General features: G+C 44.1%; 1 protein-coding gene across 2 annotated transcripts in view; it reads right to left on the bottom strand.

Moving 5' to 3' along the window:
* Nucleotides 1-17,682, bottom strand: part of B3galt5 (beta-1,3-galactosyltransferase 5) — a 50,885-nt gene extending 33,203 nt beyond the window's left edge. The window contains exon 1 of one of the 2 annotated variants that reach the window (XM_029470839.1): nucleotides 17,301-17,682. The gene's annotated coding sequence lies outside the window, so the exon portion shown is untranslated. Of the gene's footprint in view, nucleotides 1-10,189; nucleotides 10,449-17,300 lie in introns of those variants that run through there. The other variant, XM_029470840.1, reaches the window with a different exon arrangement.
* Nucleotides 17,683-23,046: the final 5,364 nt, after the last annotated feature.

Genomic DNA, 23,046 nt, shown 5'->3' with positions numbered 1-23,046 from the left:
TTAAAAAAGACTAAAGTAAAATTTTCAGACTTGGAAAAATGAGCTACATATAAGTTTAAGTTCTGTCTTCAGAAGGGAAGTATAAAGGAAGGTCAGGAAACTCTATGGAAAAATATTTATAATTGCAGAGAAAATTTTAAAAACTGCTTCCATGAGAATACTATTATTAACTCTATCAATAAATTCCAAATCTGAAATTACTTTATAGCAAATTATAAACCTATAAAGTTTGCTGAACAAGAAACAAAACTTGGATTAAAAAAAAGAACAATGAGACAATAAGTCTGTAATAAAAAGTCAACCTGTCTTCATTCTAAGGGATATATATGTGTATATCCCTTAGAATATATATTTCTAATATATAATATATTTTTAATTTTATTAATATTATATAATATTTATATAATACATATATGATAAAGTATGTAATGTAGAGTATATAATATTTATTATTATATCATATATCATGTATCATATACTAAAATATATTCTGTTATACAATTAATATTAGCTAATAATAAATGTTACATAATTTATATATATTATATATATATGATTTCAAAGAAACAATAGCCAGGTATGGTGGCACACCAGTATTTGGGAAGTAGAAGAAAGAGAATTAGGGGTTCAAGATCAACCTTTCTATTTGGGGGCCAGCCTAGGCTACATGAGACCTTGTCTTTAAAAAAACAAAAACCAAAGAAAACAATAAACAAGCACTCAACTGCAGTCAAGGATAAAGAAAGAAAAGCAAACTGTAACCACAAAAGCAACATCTCTAAACAACACTATGTGTGAGTGTGGGTTGAAAAGAAACAACACACTATGTGACAATATTGGGGGGGAGGGGACAAAATATTGTTGGGGAAAAAAGATACATCAAAAATGAGTCAATAAGTTTAAGCACTAATTCATCATTTTAAAAAGGAAACTTCTTTTTTTTTTTAAAGATTTATTTATTATATGTAAGCTGTCTTTAGACTGTAGCTGTCTTTAGACACTCCAGAAGAGGGAGTCAGATCTCCTTATGGATAGTTGTGAGCCACCATGTGGTTGCTGGGATCTGAACTCCGGACCTTCGGAAGAGCAGTCGGGTGCTCTTACCCACTGAGCCATCTCACCAGCCCTAAAAAGGAAACTTCTTAACTTGACAAAAAGTAACCATCAGAAACTTAACATGGACACTGCACTTCAGAGTGAAACTTAGAAGCATTGCCATCAAGGTCAGGATCAAGACAAGAGTGTCTATCATGGCTGCTTCCATTAACCATCTCACTCTCTGGCCATAGCCAACACAATAAGACCAGGAAAAAAATGAATAAGGAATACAATAAGTGGAAAATGAGAGCCCAAGCTTGTTTTCAGTCAATATAGTTCTGATCTCAGACTGACTAGGCTAGCCTGTCTCAGAAGCGATTCTCAGATCTCTGAGACCTATCCCTGAGGTGACCAGGCTGCTCTTGAAAGCAACTGGCTTTCACACGCTGGTTTATCATTTTGTACTATTTTGATTTTTACAGCATATTCATATCAACGTGTGATTATGCCAACAGACTGAGGACAACTGGGAAAATCAGACACCAGCATGAGATGTCTTAGCACAGATCAATTCACTTCCCTTCTCATCAGTCAGGGAAGTCATATGTCCATGCTAACTCCTAAAGGCTGGAGAAGCTGTATCCTCCTCTTTGTATTCATAATCAAAACAGCTAATATAACCAGCTGTCCTCAAACAGTCAAGACAGGAGCTGGGGAGATGGCCCCGTGGTTGGGAACACTTCCTGCTCTTTCAGAGGACTCGGTTGGTTCCCAGTTCCCACGTTGAGCAGCTCACAACTGCCTTTAATTTCGACTCCAAAGGATCTGATGCCTTCTTCCGGCCCCCACAGTTGTATAAACACATGACATACATTCACACACAGAGAAATAAAAGATAGTAAAATGTATTTTTTACATTTAAAGACATAATACATATGAGCACGTATACCAATTAGAATATGGCTAGTTTATTAAGCCTCTACGGTATTATTAATAAGAATTCATAACTTCACACTAATGATAAGAAATGTCAGGCAAACTCAAACTGAAGGATACTCCAGGAAACAGTTGTCCTGGCCTTTCCCAATATGTTAAACCCATGAGAGACAAAGACTGAGACACTTACAGAGCGAATGTGGCAAAGGACATGACAATCAAGAACAACATGGGGTTCTGGCTGTGATCCCAAGTCAAAATGATATCAGCAGGAACACTGCGCAAAATGTAAAGAGTCTGGAAATTCATCATGCTGAGCCAGGTTCTGTGGTGCATAACTATAATCCCCAAACTAAGGAACCTAAGAGAGAAGAATCTAAAGTCTAAGGCCAGCCTCAGCTAAATATCATCATCGTCAGTGTTGTACTTGCTCTGAAATCAACAAATTACATCATGACAGAAGAGCAATCCTGAAAATTGACAAAATTTTTAATTCAACCTGACAAGTGAACTTGAAATTTATGTAGAGGACAAAAATAGATCAGCAGCACATTACAAAGAAAAACGGAGGGAAACGTGATGCCTGTGAATCCTCCCAGTCACCCACTGAGTCAAGAACACATAAGGGAAGTACAGGCAAAGAGGCTAATGCTAAGAACTAAATGGTGTCTCCCCAAAATTCATACTGGAGTTCTGGCCCCAATATGGCAGAGCCTTCAGGCTATTAATGAAAAGTTAGATGATGAGGTCTCAGGGTGGGGCCCTAATACAATTGAGTGATTAGAAGAAGGAAGAGAAATGTCAGACCCCTTACAGTTACAGAAAGTAGAAGTCTGCAACCAGAAAGAGACCTCACCAGAAGCCAGCCATCCTGGAACCTTGACCTAAGACTTACTTGCCCACCACAAGTTTCTACTGTGTAAATCCTAGATTAAGATGTTTGTGTCTTACATAACCACGGTAACCAATAAAAAGAGAATAAACACATTGGAAACAGATCTGCACATTTATAATGAGGTGGCAGCCCATCACTAGGAAAACAGTCACACCTGAGGCCACTGGCTATTCTCACAGAAAAGCCACACCTGACCTCACAAATGATTCAAACCAAACTCAAGGCACGTTAAAAACCCAAATGGTTTTCTCATGTAGGGAAAGTTGCCCAAACTTTAAAACCTTTTCAACTTTACAACTTTTATAAGGAAAACAATGTGACTGTCTTCAAAAATAGCCTGGAAAGACGCTCTGAAGACAGAGCACAAACCACAGACAAAAACTTGACAAATTTGATTAAAGTAAAAACTAAAAAGTGGGGTTAGACAAAATATGACAGTACAAGCCCCAGACCAGAAAGAAGTGTTCCCAGTGTAAACGAAGGCTCTAATGAGCTTCTGCAACCAATAAGAAGAGACATCCAAAATAAAAAATATACAAAAGATACAAACAGGTCACTCACGGAAGAATCCCAAGCAGTAGGCAGACAGACAGACTTCCATACTTTGAATGTGAAATGTCCCTCATGGACTTTTGAGGATAAAATGCTTGGTCCTCAGCTTCTGACCCTGTTTGGGGAGACAATGGGCCCTTTGGTGTGAAAGCATGGCTGGAGACGGTGGCTGCAGGCCTTTCAGAATTGTAGCCTGGCCTCCTTCTTGCCTAAGCTTTATACTCCCTGGTTTGTGTGATTTAACGACTCACCTTATGTTTCTGCTGACACAGAAAGCAGTGGGTTCTGACTCAATGCTACCCCTCTGTGATAGACTCTACCTTCTATTCTGTGATCTCAGTTCTTCCTCTCAACTTGCTTCTGTCTTATTGGGTATTTGGTCACAGTAAAAAAGAGACATAGATAGATAGATTGATGATGATGATGAAGATAGATTAAAAGATAGCAGAAAGATAGATGATACATAGATAAATGATAGATACATAGGTAGGTAGATAGTAGATAGATGATACGCAGATAGATAAATGACAGGTTGATAGATAATGATGATAGGTGATAAATAGATGATAGAAAAATACATGATAGATGATAGATAATGATGACATGATAGATAGATAGATAGATAGATAATAGTTAATGATGATAGATACATTGATGGTCTATAGATAATAAATAGATAATAGATGATAAGTAATAGATGATTGATAGATGATAGACACAGGGATAGACAAGAGATAGTAAATGATAGATTATCAATAGGTATATGGTAGGTAATGGAGAAATAGTAGATGGTTATGACTAGAAGACAGATGACAGACAATAGGTATACCAAAAAGATATACAATAGAAGATAGGTAAATTACATAGATTATAAATAGTAGATGATAGATTAATGACATATATAGATGACAGATGCCTGATAGGTGATAGATGAATAGATGATAGCTAGATTACACAAACTGATTGATGGTTAACTGATACAGCAGATAGACATTAAGTAATAGATTCATGGTATATGTTATAAATAGAAAATAGACAAGTGATCAATCATAGATGGTAGATGGACAGATGATAGACAAGAAAATATGGATGATAAACAGAGAGACAGTTAGAAGATGGAGATAGATCAATCGACAGAGGATAATTACATAGATAAATAAACCAGACACTTATATGTAAACGAAAACAACCAGCTGTTCTAGAATCAGGTCAATGCACTGAACACAGTGAGACTGAGTTCCTAATCTTTCTATTAGTACAAATGCAAAGATCTAACCATCCTACATGTTGGTGAAGCTGAGGGGAACCGGGCACTGAGTTGCTGAACCATGTGGTTGGTGAGAGTGAGATTTAGTGCACCACCATCCCCCAAATAGCATCCTTCCAGATCTAGGACCAAAGGAGACGAACATGCCCCAGAAGTCAGTTGTGCTAATATGAATGGATCCTTAATCTACAAAAAATTAAATAGGTGTGCAAGAGATAAGTGACCAGGAATGACTACAACTGTGTTTGATACGAAAATGTAAAATAACATCTAAAGATCCAGCAGTAGCGATGAGAGCACAAAAAATTAGCACTGTACCTCAACATCGTGAATTTCAAAAGCATGATGGTGGCAATGTGAGATGCAGATTCACATGTAGATTTATGAACTCACACACAACACAGGGTGGGGAAGAATCCAGTGAGAAAACGCAAAAGGTTCAAAGAGACCTGAAGGCCAATGCCTTCCAACCAGCTCACTTTTACAGTCTTACCTCATAAGCAACAAGCAGGTGCCACCCATGTGACAAGAGCACACCCACACACAAGCATGCTCACACATGAGCAAGCTCACACCCAAGCACACTTACACACACACACACACACACACACACAGCTTGTCTTCTGCTCTCTGACTTCTCTATATGCCTGAAATATTTCTTAAAATTCTTACCATTTTAAGAAAAATAAACGTGATTCCTCCCTGGCCTTGAAAACTGGTTTTAGTAAAATTCCAGAAAAAGCAACCTGCCGGTCGTGATTATTATCCACGCAGCCTGATGCCTCCCTCGTCCCCTTTTTTCACAGCCTGAGACAAGAAGCAGATTATGATACTCGGGACTCGATTAAAACTCTGAGAAGTAGTCAAATTAAGACCCACATAATTGGAAAGCAATAATGAACGGTCAACTTAACTTTTACCTACAGAGACAGCCAACGAGGTAGCCTGTCCTTTGTTAAACAAGACCGGCAGCACAGATAACCTGGAAGAATGAACTCACAGAAGTGGATCAAAGGTGAGCCCAATAAATGTACTGCTCTCCAGAGACACCCAGCACTCAGGTGGCAAAACACAGTGGGCATAGGAAATGACGAGAGACCCAGGAGATTAAAAGAGGACTTGCAGAGCTAACATATGGTAATTAAAACACCCTCAGGGAACAAAGAAATGAGGTCTCGCAAGAAAGACTATAGACAGACTTGGACAGTGATCCTGGAAAGGAAGTTTGGACACAGAATCAAAAGCTCATGGTAGAGAGTACAAACCCCAGTTCTGCTCATTCACCACTGAACCCCAAAGTCTGTCCACTATTTTAGTCATTCTACCATGCCCCAAAATATCTGTGTCATACCAGCTGACAATGACCCTGAAAAGTCAATTACTTTATTATTTGAGAAGCTTTTTATTCTTTCCATACTCAAGCAAAATTCAGCAGAGCTTTGAGAATGATAGGTAAATGATGGCTTCAATAATCACTGTCACTAGAGGCCCAGGGAAAGATGGGACAATCTAGTCCTCACATGCACTCAGAGAAGTAATATTAACAGCATCTATGGCAGTGGCTCTTAACCTGTGGGTCTTGACCTCTTTGGGGGTTGAGTGAGCCTTTTAAGGGGGTTGCATATCAGATATTCTGCATATCAAATGTTTACACTGTGATTCATAACAGTAGCAAAATGTACCAATGAAAATAATGTTATGGTTGGGCGTCACCACCACATGAGGAACTGTATTAAAGGGTTGAAGCATTAGGGCAGTTGAGAATCACTTGGTCTATGGCGTCAAAGGAGAGAACCAAAGTACAGGGTTAAAGCTCCTGGGTTTCTCTGTGAGTATACGGAAATGATCAACTACATTTTTAACGCTATTTAGTCCCAAATGACTTCTAGCTCCTATTGGGGATATGGCACAGTGTTTAAAATCAGATATTAAAAGTCTAATTGAAAGCAAACGACTGATATGCCCAACCAATACAGGGACCCCTGTGGTTGAATCAGGGAAAGGCTGGAAGAAGCTGAGGAGGAGGTCAACCCTATAGGAAGACCAACAGTCTCAACTAACCTGGACCCTTGAGATCTCTCAGACACTGAGCCACAACCAGGCAGCACACATCAGCTGGTACAAGCACCCCACCCCCAACACATATACAGCAGAAGACTGCCTGGTCTGTTCTCAGTGAAAGAAAATGTGCCTAACCCTAGAGAGACTTGAGTCCCCAGGGAATGGGGAAGCCTGACAGGGGAGCCCCTCCACCCTCCACATCTTCTTGGAGATGGGGGGTGGGGTTAGGAATGGGAGGTGGAACTGTGGGAGGGTGGACCACCAGGAGGGGGTAACAATTGGATTGTAAAAATAAATAAATAAATAAATAGATAGATAGATAAATAAATAAAGGCAATTTTTAAAAAGTCTGGTTGGTATCTTTAAACCCTTGATCTTGGTTTTTAACTCAAAGGTGTTTTGTTTTGTTTTTGGGGGGGGTTTTTTGGTTTTTTGGTTTTTTGGTTTTTTTGTCAAACAAAATGCCAAAACAAACAAATGGCTATTTGGAATGCCTATGAGCCTACCAAACCACATGCTGGCTTCGGGGCTCTCTCAGTACCTGCGACTACTCAGCTCTTCTAACCCGAGCTACTACCCTAAACTTCTTCAGCTCATAGGCTTCCCTTCCCCCAGCTTCCCATTCCCCTATAGCTCTGTCATTTCTGCCTCTTCTCTACTTTTGCTCTCTTGTTTTCTTCCTCTCTCCCCCTCTCTTCCTCTCTCCTCTCTCGCCCTCCCCTCCACCTCTCTCCTCTCATGGCCCAGTTCAGTCTACTGGTCATGTTTAGTCTACTGCTTTCTCTCCCCGCTCCAGATGCTTCCAGAGGCCTCGGGCTGTACTCCCCCTCACATCTACAACAAGAACCTTCCCTCCAACCGTACCTCCGAGTGGTCATGTCCTCACTTTATACAATTTCCTCAAAAGCTCTTTAGTTTTCTCACCCGTAGCTGAATCTGCAGGTATGGTTTACAAATGACAAACCAGTTCTGGAAGCCAGCAGGAAATTTCAGTACCCCACAGCAGTCTTATCCTGTCCCAGAGCAGATGTGCACTCTGGATGGTCACTTACTCAGACTGCTATAAGGGGTGTGACATGCATGCTGGCATCAGAGTTTGTCATGAGAGTGGGGCAGATTTCCAAGAGTCAGGGTGCTTCCTCTTTCACTCCCTAATTTGGACAGGTGTGTTTTTATTACTCTACTAAAATTATAAGAAACCTGGGTCATTTTTGTCAACATGGCATCTAGACCAGAGAGAACTGGTCTAGAACATTACCACCCCACCCTCCGTTAGCTGGACAGTTGGGAAAATGAACTAACGTAATAGCTAGCGCCAAAGGCTGTGGTTTTCAGTGTCCAGGGTTTAATCTTTGAAACCTGTGCACCTGGCAGGACAGCTGGTCATCAGTTGTTTCGGGGTTCAATCTGATCACATTATCTCCTGATCCTGGTTTTAAACTGAGAGCTGTGTTGCCTCCCCAGAATCTCTATCACCTGTCTCACCCACTCTTTTACTTTGTAGCTTGGCTCAGACAGTTCCCTTACCAGAGGTAAAGAAAAGTGTTGTGTAAACCCACTGGAGACAGCCACAAAGCCTGATGGAGTGAAATACCCAAGCCTAGCCAGAGGGTAGACTGAAATTTGGAAAGGAGAAGGACCAACTGTGTGTACCAGAGGCCACTCCTCAACTCTCACCTCTACCTTCCTCTCCTACAACCCCACCCCAGCGTGAACACACAGGCACGCACGCAAGCCCACACTCAGCTCACCCAACCCAGGGTGGAGCCAATGCAGTGAACTCCTGACAGCTGATATTCATAGTCAGGTGAGAAGACATGGTAGCGTTTGTTCTGTCAGGACCAAGCAAGGGTCGCACCTTAACTTACTTATCTAGGGACAGAGGATGCCCTGCAGCAAGCAGCTGCTCCAGGACACTGGAACTGTGGGTGGATGTTCTGGACCAGGATCTAGTCCTGACAGAAAACCCAGGAGAAATGGGATCAGAGGCCCAGTTAAATAGCACAACAAACGGATGGCAAGTTTCTGAGCTCAGAACCAAAGGCCAAGCCCAAGCCCAGAGAAGCAGAGACTGCTCTCTGGAGGCCCTTCTAGGATCCTCTGAACCTGCCCTGCCTACCTCCTGAGACCAGAGAGTGAAACGGAAGGAGACCCTGCTGAAAGGAGACTTACATCATGCTGGGACATCTCACCCATCTCACAACTCAGAGATGCCCAGGTTTATTCAGAGCGCCTGCCCAAAACCAACAAGAAAGGGGCATCTGTTCAGAGGGACATTCAGAAAGGAACAAGTGTCTGGGTCAAGCTGGGCGAGGGGGAAGGGGACCCCTTCCTGCTCCTCAGGGTCACTTCTCAGACTTGATGTCATCAACCTTGTCCTGAGCTTCTCCCTCAAAAATCAGACTTTATTTTTTAATTAGACACAAACTGAAGGTAACAGAAAACAGTCAATTCTGACATGATCTCTTTGAAACCAAATGCACATATTACTCAAACTGGGTTTGTTTGTTTGTTTGATTGTTTGTTTTAAAGAAGAGACACTGAAGAGATGGAACAGTTAGACAGAGCATATACAAGACTGGATGGATGGCTGATGGACAAATTAAACACAGACAGTTTTGTTTTGTTTTGTTTTGTTTTGTTCAGTTCTGAAGATTGAGCTGGGGCCTCCCACATGTCCAGAGGCAACTGTATCACTAAAGCTATATTCCTTGCCCAAAGCTATAATTTAACTGAAAATTTTCATTATACAAGAATGAGCTTAATAAACATGCATATAACTCAGCCATGAACTAAGAATTTCCTACATTTATAAAATGGATAAAAGCCCAACACTGACTGGAGCAAGACCTTTCCCCAGACCCCAGTGCATTAAAACCTACACACACACACACACACACACACACACACACACACACATATCATATCATATCGCATCTAACCCCTACCCACAACTCACCCCCAAAGAAAATGTTGATTACCAAGCCCAAGGCACTCCCATGACCAGAAGAACACCCCAGGAAGTCAGCCTCTGGCTGTCATCCCTGACTGTCACCCCTGGCTGAGAAGAAGGCTTTTTTCTTTCTTGTTCTCAGCCCTGGGCCCACACACTGCAGGAGCTGCTGCAGCAGGATGCTTCGGAGTTGGCTTTAGAATTTGACTTGATTTATGTTATTTTCTCTAGCTCGGGCTATTCTTTTGAATCCTGTGCTGTGTCCATCGATGTGTAACCCTCATTTATGTGTGCGCTGCTACCCACCCAGAAGCACAACTTCCTTCGGTGTGGAATATATACAAGTCTCTGTCAGTGAATCCAAGCTCTCATCAAGCTCCGTGATATCTCTGCCTTAATTTTACAGGAAGAACACATGGATGCCAGCCTGCCCTGCTGTTTCTAGTGCCTGCGCCCCGCGCCCCCGCCTCCCGCAGCAATCCCTTACCGTCGTCCTGCTGGAGCTGAGAAGGGACAGAGCAGGGGACGCAGGCGGCCGAAGGCTCTGTCCAGGCCAGGGCAGCCGCAAGCTGGACTGGCATTTGCAAGTGGGAGGAGCGCGCGGCAATGCGCTTAGGGACTGTGATAGGTGCTCGGCGGCAGGAGGAGGTGCACTTTCCCCGCAGCGCAGCAGTGGCCGGTTAGTCAGAGCCTGGGTCCCTGGACCACAGAGCTGCGAGCTGCTGCGCTATGGAGAAGCAGCAGGAACCGGCTGCCAAGGTCCCGCCTCCCGAGTGCGCTGGCCAGAGCATCTTCCCTGGCACCAGCATTTGCGCAGATCCTCAGATCCTCTAGGGCCGCTGCCGGCTGTGCGCTCTGGCCCTCCCAGGGGACAGTCTTGAAGTTAACTTTGAATTTACTGGCGGTGCAGGCCAAACCGCAGGGTCCTGCTTTTCCCACACCCAGTAACCACCGGAAGACCACGACGCTCCGGGGGTGGGGGCGAGGCAGGGCGAGAATTCTCATAAGAAAGATTTGTGCAAGGTCAAAGAACCTCATGGGAATGTGACTGCATCCTATTCACTTGGGCAGTGACAAGGGTACAATTCATTTTCCCGTGTTGCAGGTTTGGAAATTGAGGCACAGGAAAGTTAAGAGACTGGTGCTGGGTACTGCTCTCTGCCACAGGCCAAGTGGGAAAGGATGCGTTGGTAGAACCAAGGGAAAGAGACTAGCTGGAATAGCAGAAGACACCAGACCTTTCTCTGGCCTGAAACATGTCCATGTATTTATGTGCCCATATGTACAAGACTGCACAGTTTTTTACCAGTTGAATACTGCTGTAATTCAGTGGTCCTCAGCCCTAGCTGCACAGTACAATCTTTGAGAAGCTCCAAAGATGCACAGCTCTCATCCCAAGCAAGCGAAGGTCGCTTATTTTCCTTAAGGTCGTGTCTTCCATGTTCTCAGAACAATGAAGGTTCTCGTTTGCCTACAGTTTAGCATGCTGTTGTTTTTACACAAATGCGTTCCTGGGCTAGGAACGTGGAGCAAACATTAGAAAGACTGGAATCCGTGGCCCTAATGATATAGACTGCTTTCAGAGAAGGTGGGCAGGGTCTATGGATTGTGAGGACTGCGGAAGAGGAAAGGCTTTAAGTGATACACTGCCAACACCCATGATTATTAAACTCTCACGCTGCTACTCTGTGCAGGGCTTCATAAAGAAGCTCAGTCTCCTAGGGTAACCAGAGACTGATGTACAAGCAGAACTAAGATGTACAGAGCCCCCTGCAGCCTGGGGGCTGAATTTTCCTTCCAGGTTTCAGGGCTAAGGCCACTACCCTCCACATCTGCCTCTCCCTCCTGGCTCTACCTGACTTCTGAGCAATCCCATCCCTACCTCTCCCATAGTTTCTCAGCCAAGGTCACCTTGGTCTCAAACAATTGAGGGATGCAACCAGATGCAGGAGTATTCCATTTGTTTCTGTGTTTACTTACAAAATGGTAAGTGGTGTCTCTGGATGGGCAAATGCCTCATGGAGAGCAAAACTGTCTCCAGTTGAGAACCACTACTCTAGTAGAAAGGTAGGACCCAGGGACCTACAAACAGCCTTATAGAGAGTCACTTGCTTGGGCATTTTGTTAAAGGAACAGATCTGACTCCTATAGCCTCTCTTTAACTTGTTCCACGTTACTGCTTGGCAGTTCAGTGGACACTTGCTTCTTTGGTCTCTGTCTTCTGTGCCAGAGGAGACGCTGGGGTACACCACCACATCATAGTTAAAGCCCCAGCCTAGCATGTGGAAAATGAGCAAGCAATACTGTTTGGAGCAATTTAACGAGATGAGGAGTGGATGGTGTCTGTGGTGTGCCAGCCGGGGTTGGCAAAAGTGGTGACAGCGAGGTCATGCTGAAAAGAACGGACAATACTTTCTTCCATTGCTGACCTGGGCTTGGTCCTGGGACACAGAGGAAGTATCGCTTGCCTGCCTCTCACTCTTTTCAGAGAGCCTCAAGCAACTGCCAGCAAGATATTCCTGGCTTCTGAGCCAAGAACCTGGGTAGGGGCAGTGTGTGGCTGAAAGTCCCAGAGACCCATCAGAGGTTCTGTGAGGCCTAGAAAATGGTTCTCCCAGGGAAGCCATTACCCTAATTACAATGACTCTGCAGGGAAGGCTTCTCAGGCCCACAGCAGTTTTCTGAACCATTAAACACAGCTATCCAGTGGAACAGGAGAAGGGTCATTGAGACAGAGTCGGAGGATAAATTGGCTGCAGCTCAGAGTGCCTGGTGTAAATGCTGGATGCTAGGTGTCATGGACAGGAGGTCACTATCCCGAAGCCCTGCATTCCTGTTCCACCAAGGGACACCCTGCCTATGTGTGTTAGCGCTCCTCCACAAATAGGCTGATCTTTCCTGACCTGGGCAGGGACCTTTAGTCTGGTGGCAGAGTGGAAAAGGGTTCCTACCCTCCCTTTGACCCACATTGGTAAACCTTCACCTGTTGTAACAGAGAGGCAAGGCTGAGGCCAGTCATATCATATATGCTGACAAGTATCATTCTTGTAAGCAGGTGGGTCCTCAATGCCCAGGTGATGGAGTCCACCCTCTGGAAGGTCAATGTGTGTGACAAGCACATACCACACACACACACACACCACACACACATATGACACACACACAAGTACACACATATACCATACACACAAACACACACATATACCACGCACACAAACACACACATATACCACACACACACAAACATACTCTGGATGGCCTCCCTGTCCATGACACCTAGCACCCAGCACTCACACCAAGTACTCTGAGCTGCAACCAATTTATTCTCCATCCTACACTGGAGAAACCGAGGGTCAGGTTAATGGAGGAAGGCTGCATTTGGAGGTCTTTGGTTACCTCTGAAATGCAGAACCTTCCAGTCCTGCAGCCAGTAGGACTGAATGGTGTTGTGGATGCAGACTGTTGTCCCCTCCCAGAGACTCATGCCCTAAAGACCTGTTGGAGAAGCTATTGAATCCCAGGGACTCTGACCTCATAAACAGTTTTAGTCACTTGTCACTTGATGGCACTGAGAGATGTGGGAGGATGGAGGGAGTATGTCCTGGAAAGAGGGGGTGGTATATGTGTATAGGTATGTTTGTGTGTGTTATGTGTGTCTGTCTGCCTGTGTGTATGTGTATGGTATATGTGTCTGTGTGTGGTATATGTGTGTGTTTGTGTGTGTGTTATATGTGTGTGTTTGTGTATGTGTGTTTGTATGTGTATGTGGTATATGTGTGTGGTATATGTGTATGTGTTTGCGTGTGTGTGTGTGTGTGTGTGTGGTATATGTGTGTGTTTGTGTGTGGTATATGGGTTTGTGTGTGTGTTATGTGTGTGTGTGTTTGTGTAGTGTGTGTGTTTGGTCTCTGTGTGTTACACACATTTGTGTACATGTGCATCTGGCATCGATGCATATGCCAGAGGTTCAGTGTCTTTTCTCAGCCTCTCTCTACCTTATTTTTTCAGACAGTAGGTTTCTCATTGAACCAGAAGCTCACCATTTTGGCTAGACTGGCTGGTCAACAAGTTCAAAATCCTCCTGTCTCCACCCCTACGGCACAATTACAAACAATTAACCCCACCCTGGCTGAGTCAGGAGGCTCTAAACTCAGCCCTCATGCTTGTGTGCATCTTACCTACTGAGCCATCTCTCCAGACCTTTGTCTCTGGTCATTGCTTTCAGTTCTGACTGCCATGAAGTGAGCAGTCTCTAAGTACAACTCCTGCTGCCATGATGCTCTGCCTCACTTCAGACCAAGCAGAGGATCCAGCCAACGTTGACTTCTAAAACCACAACTCAGATCAACTCTACCTCCTTATAACTAGTTTCTATAGTTAGTCAGCGGCTAACTCACATGAGGGAGCATATCTACCCACTTTACAGTTTGCATTCTCATATATTATTTGAGATTATTCCAGAAAGATAGTGTTTTATGGCACGCATGAAGTCCAGGGACGCTGAGTGTCCTAGTTTGATTTCCTGTTGCTGTGATAAAACACTGACAAAACCAAGCCAGAAAGGATGGGTTTCCTGGTCCCCACAGTTCCAGGTCAGCCCATCACTACCAGGCAGTCCAGGTGTCATGAGGTCAGGAGTTAGCCCCTCCCAGGCAGGCGAGATAGGGCTCCCAGTGGCTTTCCAGGTATCAGCTGCTGAGCTGACAGCTTGTTGCCTGGTGACAACAGCTAAACTCATTCTGCTTCCTAACTTCTTGCCTCACCAGGAACTTGAAGCACAGTTAGTCCCTTCACATCTTCAACCCCCAGCAGAGGACAGTGACTTTACACACATGCTAGTGCTCAGAAGGACCTTTCACCATTGCACCAGCCAGCATCCCCTGCTCAAGGAGCAGCGCAACACACAGTAGAAGGTCTTCCCACCCCCTACAGACACAACCATGAACCAACCTGCTCTGGAAAATCCCTCACTGAGACTCTCTTCCCAGGTGATTCTACATTGTGTCAAGTTGACAATTAAAGAGAACCACCATACCATTTACTTATAGCCAGGGGGCTAGCTATCCATACAGAACACCACCCTTGGCCCGAGGCTGTTCAGGCCAACATATCCAGCTGGTTCTGGATAGGAACCCTAAGATAAGTCAAAGATCTTCACATCTAAAATTCATCTGGAATCTTAGGATAGTAGTTCCAAGCCAGAGAGAGGCTACATTGGTTGGAACATGAAGAATTTAGCCAACCTTTGTAATCTTCCCCAGTCTGGAGGTTGGTTCTACCCTTCAGTTTCTTCATCTAAATGTCAGGTACCAGCTCCAGGTCACTGCAAGGACTATGGAAGGACCATGCAGTGGAAAGCTGGGAGTCTCCTGGGGGCCTTGCACTTGACTTTGCTAACATGTAACATTTGTTTAGTTTCATTTCTGCCTTTGCTACCAGGTGTCAATCTATGGACAAGAACTGTCACTATCTTACTAATGTTGTTTCTCCAGCTGCTGTCATAGTGCAATACCCGGTGTGATGGTTAGTATAAACAGTCAACTTGACACAGTTACCTGGAAAGAGAGTGTCAGGGGAAATTGTCTGGATCAGGTTGACCCATTGCATATCTGCTGAGGATTATCTTGACTATGTTGACTGAGGCGAGAAGACTCGACCACTGTGGGTGGCAGCATTCCCTAGGCACAAGTTTCTGAACTGTATGAGAACGAAAGAGGAGCCTACAAGATGGCATAGCTGCTGTTAAAGGTGCTTGTCTGAACTGGAGCTATGTGGAAGGAGATACTTCCCAAATGTCCTTTGACAGCCACACACATACATGTACTGTGCCACATGTGACCAACACACACACACACACATACACATACTGTAATTTTTAAACAGTAGACAACAGAAGCTAAATATGTACATATGAATCTGTTGCTCCCTGCTCTTCACTGTGGATATGATGTGACCTCCTGCCTCGAGTTCCTGAAACTTTGATTTCCCATGATGACAAACTATAACTTGGAACTGTGAGCCAAATAAAGCCTCTCTCCATTGACTTGTTTTTGTCAGGGTATTTTTATCACAAGAACAGGAACAAAAAGTACAATGTGAGCACTCAGACAAGGGGTCCATGGATAGAGCAAACAGTGGAATACCAAATGCACTTACAAGAGAGTGATGGGTAGAACTCAGCACAGAGCCCAGAATGCAGTGAGTACTGCACACACAATGCCCAGAATGCAGTGAGCACAGCACACAATCGGCTTCATTTGCCATCCCAGGGCTCATTTTATTTTGTTTTTACAACAAAGGGTCTTTTGCTAGGAACATTGCTCAATGCGAAGATGATGCCATCAGTGGTGATTTGGGAACAGAGGATGATAAAACGTCTCTCTCCCTGAGTACAAGCCAACAAAGGCACTTCTCATTGGTCTTTCCTACACTGCTTCAGAGGAGAAGATGGAAACCCTGATTCTTTAAAGCAATGTGGAGCAGGACTGGGGACATGGTTCAGTGAGTAAAGTACTTGCTATGCAAACATGAGGTCCCAGGTTCAGCTCCTCAGCATTCATGTAAAAAGCTGGCTGCCATGGCACTGGGGAGCCAAAGACAAACAGATCCCTACAGGCTCATTGGCTGCCTGGCCAGCCTTACTGCTACAGGTTCACTGAAAAACCTCTCACAAAGTAAGATGGGAAATAACTGAGGAAGGTATCCAGCATCATCCTCCCCCTGCCCTCCATAAGCATGAGCACAGATGAGCTGGCAAACCCACACACATGTAAGCATGCACCTAGCACACACGCACACACACACACACACACACACACACACACACACACACACTGAGAACTGTCTTTCTGACACTAGCAGTGAAACATACACATACAGAGAACAGCAGTTTGGAGAATTGAGACAGTTCTAGCTGTCATTCAAATCCATGCATAGCCTGGGCTTTCTATAGAACCATCTAGAAGTGGAATTGAAGAGCCGATAGCTGGAACAACTAGGAAAGAGTCAGGAAGAAGCCTCATTCCACAGTAACGAGCTGTTTCTCTGAAGATGCAACAGCCTTCACATCTGCGAAGCTACCCTGTCACATTAGAACCCTCCTCTCAGCCTCTCTTAGAACATCTGCCACCCTCTCCAGAAACTCTTTCTTCAGAGCCACATGTCACTCTTGTCAGAAAAAAAAGCTACCTGCTGGCACCAGATGAGCTGGTGACGATGAAAATCAAGTTCAGAAAGATAAGGAGGTGTTTGGTGATTCTGTAAACTGCTGGGAGACAGATGAGACCTGCACCATTTGCACTAAGGGACACTTGTCTGAAGTGTACCGATTCTTTGTTAGCTTCATACATTGATCTACTTTTAAGGATAAGTACTTGAATCTGAACTCCAGAACTCACACATACAAAACAAAAAAACAAAAAAAATTGAACATGGTAATGAACGGGTGTGACACCACCACTGTGGGTAGGGTTGCCAAGACATAAGCAGCAGCACATGTGTGCTTGCACATATGCATGCTCGCACATGCACACACACATGTACACATTCACAAACATGTACATGCATACACACATGCATATGTTCATATGTACACTTACATGATAGTCTTTCTTCCTCAGGAACACAGAGGAGCATGAAGAACAGCATGGAGCCAGCAGCTTTTCCAGTGCAGAACCAGGATTCTCACACGGGGACAGCTCAGCACAGGATAACTGGTGGGTGCTAGAGAACTTAGTAAGATCCATCCACTGTTCTCTGTTTAAGGGTTAGAAGCTCTTGCCCTCACATAATGTGTGTGAACGTGGATCAAAACTAGCTGAAGAGACCTCCAGTCAGCAGACGACAGAGATAGCATCTTCCGTCTCTCCCACCCCTCTGCATCAGAGGACTTTCCACAATGGTCAGTGGGATCCCTGTGCAAAATGCAGAAAGGAAGCCACAGGAAGAGGAAGCCCAGACAGCTTGTCACCCTAGTGTCCCAGGCATCTCCTGCCGCCGCTGCCTCCTTCAGTTCTCTGTGGCTAGTCCACGTGGTAGATCACAGGAAGAGGCCTGACAAGAGGTTTCTTGTGGGCTCTCTGCAAAGGCTGAGATGACGCATCCACAAAAGCTGGGGTGAACAATGAAGGCCGGCAGCAGTAAAGAACATGAGATACCGCAGTGAAGAGGTCACAAAACATCACTTTGTGAAATCAATATACACTAATAAAAATTTTAACGAATAAAAAAGCAAAATGAGCGCCTGAAGATCCGCAGTCACGTGCCAGAAAGCTGCAGCTTTCAAACACCGTTTACAGGCATCTGCGCAGCCTGAGAACCCATAGCCCAGAGTGAGCAGGATGTATTATTTACATCTGAAACTGAGACCCACCGGTGGCTGAGCCTGTGGCCTCTCGTTACCTCCAAGTGCAAGGCTTCCACGAGTTAGCGCTCAGCTCACTTGTCACTGAGTGAGCAGCCCCTTGGGAGAAGGGGCAGGAGGAAGTGCCAAGACAGAGAGCCCATCCCTCTGTGTTCTCTCCTCTTACTCTGTCAGGCTGGTGTCCTTGTAGTGGCTGTGTGCACCAGGAATAAATTAAAAATGCAACTGGGTGAATACAAAGAACGCGGCTGTGGGGAGACTATTTTTGGTGGTTGGTCTTGCCAAGTAAATCGTAGGAAAAAGAGCTAATCAAGGGCCATTTGGAAAATGCATTTAAGTGCATTTTTGAAGCAAAAATATTAATTACTATTATTAATTACTATAATAACTGAGTCGATCATAATTCCAAGTAACGGCATATTAATTCATTTCCCTATCACCTCACTCCTATAAAGCAGATAAGCATTGGCCTGTAGAACACAGCATCCTAGAAGCGAGGAATGAAGAGTGTTAGTACTTTGTTAGCACAACTAATTCATTCTTCGCTTTTTTTTTTAAGATCCATTTTTATTTTGTGTGCATTTGTGTCTAGCCTGCGTGTGTGTACCTACCAATATCAGAAGTGGGAGCCAGAACCACTAGTTACAGACTGGAGGAACAGGTAGCTGTGAGCTATCTTGCAGGTCCTAAGAAATAAACTCTGGCTCATGCATGGTCAGCAAATGGTTTTTGTTTTGTTTTGTTTTGTTTTGTTTTGTTTTGTTTTTTGTTTTTGGGGGGTTTTTTTCTCCGTGGTCTTTCTTTTTTTTTTTTAATTAGATATTTTCTTTATTTACATTTCAAATGTTATCCCCTTTCCTGGTTTCCCCTCCGAAATCCCCCTATCCCATTCTCCCTTCCCCTGCTCACCAACCCACCCACTCCCGCTTCCTGACCCTGGCATTCACTACACTGGGGCATCAAGCCTTCACAAGACCAAGGGCCTCTCCTCCCACTGATGACCAACTAGGCCATCCTCTGCTACATATGCAACTACAGCCATGACTCACACCATGTGTACTCTTTGATTGGTGGTTTAGACCCTCGGAGCTCTGGGGGTACTGGTTGATTCATATTGTTGTTCCTCCTATGGGGCTGCAAACCCCTTCCGCTCTTTCTATAGTTCCTTCATTGGAGACCCTGTGCTCAGTCCAGTGGTTGGCTAAGAGTTTCCACCTCTGTATTTGTCATGCACTGGCAGAGCCTCACAGGAGACAGCTATATCAGGCTCCTGTCAGGAAGCATTTGTTGGCATTCACAATAGAGTCTGGGTTTGATGATTGTATATAGGATGGATCCCCAGGTGGGGCCGTTTCTGGATGGCTCCACACTTCATCTCTGTAACTCTTCCCATGGGTATTCCGTTCCCCTTCTAAGAAGGACCGAAGTATCCACACTTTGGTCTTCCTTCTTCTTGAGCTTCATGTGGCCTGTGAATTGTATCTTGGATGTTTCGAGCTTCTGGGCTAATATCCACTTATCAGTGAGTGCATACCATGTGTGTTCTTTTGTGATTGGGTTACCTCACTTAGGATAATATTTTCTAGTTCCATCCATTTGCCTAAGAATTTCATAAATTCATTGTTTTTAATAGCTGAGTAGTACTCCACTGTGTAAATGTACCACATTTTCTGTATCCATCCCTCTGTTGAGGGACATCTGGGTTCTTTCCAGCTTCTGGCTATTATAAATAAGGCTGCTATGAACATAGTGGCCTTATTACATGTTGGAGCATCTTCTGGGTATATGCCCAGGAGTGGTATTGCTGAGTCCTCAGGTAGTATTATGTCCAATTTTCTGAGAAACTGCCAGACTGATTTCCAGAGTAGTTGTACCAGCTTGCAATCAAACCAACGATGGAGGGATGTTCCTCTTTCTCCACATCCTCACCAGCATTTGCTGTCACCTGAGTTTTTTGATCTTAGCCATTCTGACTGGTGTGAGGTGGAATCTCAGGGTTGTTTTGATTTGCATTTCCCTGATGACTAAGGATGTTGAACATTTCTTTAGGTGCTTCTCGGCCATTCAGTATTCCTCAGTTGAGAATTCTGGGTGCCCTTGCATTTGGAGCATACATGTTCAGAACTGAGAGTTCCTCTTGGTAGATTTTTTCTTTGATGAGTATAAAGTGTCCTTTCTTATCTTTTTTGATAACTTTTGGTTGAAAGTCGATTTCATCCGACATTAGAATGGCTACTCCTGCTTGTTTATGGGGACCATTTGCTTGGAAAATTGTTTTCCAGCCCTTTACTCTGAGGTAGTGTTTGCCTTTGGCATTGAGGTGCATTTCCTGTATGCAGCAAAATGCTGAGTCCTGTTTACATTTCCAGTCTGTTAGTCTATGTCTTTTTATTGGGGAATTGAGTCCATTGATGTTAAGAGATATTAAGGAATAGTGATTGTTGCTCCCTGTTATTAGTGATGTTATTTTCATGTTTGTGTGGTTATCTTCTATTGGGTTTGTTGAGAGAAGATTATCTTCTTGGTTTTTCTAGGGTGTAGTTTCCCTCCTTTTGTTGGTATTTTCCATCTATTATCCTCTGTAGGGCTGGATTTGTGAAAAAAATATTGTGTAAATTTGGTCTTGTCATGGAATATCTTGGTTGCTCCACCTATAATAATTGAGAGTTTTGCTGAGTATAGTAGCCTGGGGTGGCATTTGTGTTCTCTTAGTGTCTGTATAACATCTGCCCAGGATCTTCTAGCTTTCATAGTCTCTGGTGAGAAGTCTGGTGTAATTCTGATAGGTCTGCCTTTATATGTTACTTGACCTTTTTCCCTTACTGCTTTTAATATTCTTTCTTTGTTCAGTGTGTTTGGTGTTTTTATTATTACATGATGGGAGGAATTTCTTTTCTGGTCCAGTCTATTTGGAGTTCTGTAGGTTTCTTGTATGTTCATGGGCATATCTTTCTTTAGATTGGGGAAGTTTTCTTTTATAATTGTTGAAGGTATTTACTGGCCCTTTAAGTTGGGAATCTTTGCTCTCTTCTATACCTATTATCCTTAGGTTTGGTCTTCTCATTGTGTCCTGGATTTCCCGGATGTTTTGGGTTAGGAGCCTTTTGCATTTTGCATTTTCTTTGACTGTTGTGTCAATGTTTTCTATGGAATCTTCTGCACTTTAGACTCTCTCTTCTATCACTTGCATTCTGTTGGTGATGCTCACATCTATGACTCCTGACCTCTTTCCTAGATTTTCTATCTTCAGTGTTGTCTCCTTTCGTGATTTCTTTACTGTTTCTATTTCCATATTTGGATCCTCGGTGGTTTTGTTCAATTCCTTCATCGTTTGGTTGTGTTTTCCTGTAATTCTTTAAGGGATTTTTGTGTTTCCTCTTTAAGGTCTTCTACCTGTTTACCTGTGTTCTTTTGTATTTTTTAAGGGAGTTATTTATGTCCTTCTTAAATTCCTCTATCATCATCATGAGATGTGATTTTAAATCAGAGTCTTGCTTTTCTGGTGTATGAGGTAACCAGGGCTCACTGTGGTGGGAGAACTGGGTTCTGATGATGCCAAGTAGTCTTGGTTTCTGTTGCCTATATTCTTGCACTTGCCTTTCACCATCTGGTTATCTCTGGTGTTAGCTGATCTTGCTGTCTCTGACTTTGGCTTATCCCTCCTGCAAGGCTGTGTGTCAGTACTCCTGAGAGACCAGTTCTCTCCAGGAGAAATTTGGGTATGGAGAGCTGTGATACAGAGTCAGCTCTGGGGTGCAGACAGAGACCAGATGGATCCTGTCTCCAGCTGATCCTTGGTTCCGGTGTCCTGATGACTCTGTGAGTGTCCCTCTTGGGCCAGGAATTTGAACAGAAGTGGTGGTCTTACCTGTGCTTGCAGGTGTGTAGGCACTCCTGGGAGACCTGCTCTCTCCTGGAGGTATTTTTATATATAGCTCTGTAGCACAGGATCAGCTCTGAGCACAGATGGAGACTAGAAGGCTCCATCCCAGGCCACCCCTTGGTTCCTGTGTCCTGAGGGTTCCGGGCCGGTTCTTCTGAGCAGCAGAGATAATCCTACCTGTATTCATAGGCCTGTCCACACTCCTGGGAGGCTTGCTCCCTCTGGTGTATTTGGGTATGGGGCCCTATGGCAAATAATCTGCTACAGGTGGAGACAGAAAATGGAAGGCTCTCAGCAAGTGTTCTTAACCATTGAGCCATCTTTCCAGCCCCATCCCCACCACTTGCTTTTTATAATGAAAAATTAAAGTCTAAGGTCTCCAGTAGGAGAAGTCAGCCTGCAGTGGTGGGATGGCATAGGCTAGTTAGCAGGATAGATTCATTTCAAAGGGAAAAAACCCTAAAGCCATAATTAACCGCTAAGCCAAGCAGATGAGACACCGTTAAAAACAGAGACAAGGGACTAATTGCCCTACTTTCATCTGAGGTAAAATATCAAGAACTAGAATAAATAAAAAAATTTAATGAGAGAGTATGGAAAAACTGGAAATGGAAGATGAAAGCAGTTGACACACTCTCCACAGGGTCAGGAGATGCCCCTCACGCCAGATCCAGGGCTGCCCAAGGCCCTTCTACTTTCATGGACTCTCAATGTGACCTTAAAGTCTAGCCTGGTTTGACCATGCTATGACAATGTCTACAGAGGTCTAAGCCCAATTGCTAAAACTATAGTCAGCAAAAAAGTGCAAAACAAGGGGCTGGAGAGATGACACACTGGTTGAGAGCAATTACTGATCTTGCAGGGACCACCCTCTAGTCCCCAGCGCCCACAAATTGGCTCATAACCATCTCTAACTCCAGGCCAAGAGATGCACTGCCTTCTTCTGGCCTCCATAGGCACCTTGCATGTATGCCTCACCACAGGCTATAACATTCAGTGCTGCCCGGGGATTCTACAAAGACATGCCCCACCCAACTCTACCCTGAAGTGGAAGTTTCTGGATATGCCAGGTGATACAAACTTACATGGTGTTTTGCTG

Source organism: Mus caroli, chromosome 16 (assembly GCF_900094665.2).
Source record: "Mus caroli chromosome 16, CAROLI_EIJ_v1.1, whole genome shotgun sequence".
NCBI classification, from domain to species: Eukaryota; Metazoa; Chordata; class Mammalia; order Rodentia; family Muridae; genus Mus; species Mus caroli.
Note: the sequence above shows the minus strand (reverse complement) of the source record. Positions and strands in the feature narration are given on the sequence as shown.